The sequence below is a fragment of the Carlito syrichta genome, unplaced genomic scaffold (assembly GCF_000164805.1).
Source record: "Carlito syrichta isolate Samal-C Ts95f unplaced genomic scaffold, Tarsius_syrichta-2.0.1 Scaffold313380, whole genome shotgun sequence".
In the NCBI taxonomy this organism is placed as follows: domain Eukaryota; kingdom Metazoa; phylum Chordata; class Mammalia; order Primates; family Tarsiidae; genus Carlito; species Carlito syrichta.
The window spans coordinates 619,489-620,087 of NW_007257476.1; the positions used below are offsets into that span (position 1 = coordinate 619,489).

Here is a 599-nt window from a genome sequence, read left to right on the forward strand (position 1 = left end):
GCCCTTCGTCGAGGGCCGCCGTTCCTGCCGCCTGCAGCCCGGAGGTCCCACCGCCTCCCCTCGGGGCCCCGGCCTGTCCCACTCGGCAGCTTTCGTTCTGGGCACTGCCCTTTGCCCTCCCGTGGAGTCCTCTGTTTACTCTCCCTTCTCTTGCAGTCACCCGTAGGTCACCCTCCCTCTCCCACAGCCTCCCATTTTGTCCCCGGACTCTTCACGTCCCCCGGGCCACCTCCTGCGAGGGCTCCGCCGACGGAGATGCTGCGGACCCCGCGGCCAGGGTCTGCTCCCCGGACAGCCCTCCGCCCACCTCTGCCCCTTCCTCGGGGGCGCGGGAGGCAAGTTTCCGCCCCGTCCTCTCCCCAGTGACAGGGCTCGGCGGCGGCCACTGCCGGGGAGGCGGAGGGAGGGACGGCCTGGCTCCCGAGCCCCCTCCCCTGCTCGCGAGCTCGCGCGGTCTGTGTCTCTCTCCGCAAGTGCGGAGACGCGGAGGAGGAGGAGTGGGAGGAGGGGGAGGAGGAGGAGGAGGAGGAGGGAGTTGGGGGAGGATCTCCATTGAAATAAACAACCAGGCAGCAGTTATTAACACGGGAACATGGCGG

General features: G+C 69.3%; 1 protein-coding gene across 5 annotated transcripts in view; it reads left to right on the plus strand.

Moving 5' to 3' along the window:
- Nucleotides 1-599, plus strand: part of NCOA2 (nuclear receptor coactivator 2) — a 303,080-nt gene that overhangs the window by 221 nt on the left and 302,260 nt on the right. The window lies entirely within an intron of this gene.